This window comes from Penaeus monodon, chromosome 19 (assembly GCF_015228065.2).
Source record: "Penaeus monodon isolate SGIC_2016 chromosome 19, NSTDA_Pmon_1, whole genome shotgun sequence".
NCBI classification, from domain to species: domain Eukaryota; kingdom Metazoa; phylum Arthropoda; class Malacostraca; order Decapoda; family Penaeidae; genus Penaeus; species Penaeus monodon.
In genome coordinates, this window is record NC_051404.1 from 5,630,845 (window position 1) to 5,631,740 (window position 896).

At 37.3% G+C, this 896-nt stretch overlaps 1 protein-coding gene across 1 annotated transcript in view; it reads right to left on the minus strand.

Moving 5' to 3' along the window:
• The window catches only part of LOC119585016 (dual oxidase-like), a gene marked incomplete in the record, with an annotated part of 144,657 nt that overhangs the window by 54,276 nt on the left and 89,485 nt on the right, over positions 1-896 (minus strand).

Genomic DNA, 896 nt, shown 5'->3' on the forward strand with positions numbered 1-896 from the left:
ACGGTGCTTCCCTGAACAAAAAAAATATATACGGTTTGACCAAGCAAGCGATCTCGTTGAGTACCCCGTGATCTCTCTCTCTCTCAACATGGCTCGTTTAACAAAAGCTCAAGCAGGGTCATTATGCCTTGTCATTAGCTCATCGTTTTCTTTTTTTTTCAATAAAAAAAAAAACACGTGAGTTATCCACTGCCCTCTTATTCACCACTTTATTCCTCACCCCTAATATATCATTCTTATCTATTCTTCATCTCTCCATCACCAACTTCTTTACCGCACATTCATCCGTCATTCACTAATTCATCACTTTATCACTTTACTCATTACCCACTTATTCCTCATCTTTTGGCTCATAACCCCTTTATTCATCACTCTCTTACTCATCACCCTCTTATTTACCATTCTTATTTATCACTTTCATCATTTTTTTTTCATTACCACCATATTAATCTCATTCATCACTATTTTTTCTGCAATATCTTATCATTCACGACACTCTTATTCAACACTCACTTCCTCACGACACTTTTATGCATTACTCATTTATTCACCACACGCCTCTCCATCATCCATTCATCACTCATTCTTACTCATCACCAACTTAATAATTACAATCTCACTGATCATTCATCGCCCATATACATATCGTATTCGCCACACATTCATCATCCACAACACACTTATTCACCACACTATTGTTCATCATTCACCATCCACATATTCATCATACTATCCATCATCCACTTATTCACCACACTATCACATTCTCTGTTCACCATCCATGTATTCATCAGCCATTCATCCCCCACCTCCATATTCACAATGATCTTACCCTTATTCATTACCCACTCACTCACCATTATCTTGATCACCACACTCTTACCTAATGACTACTT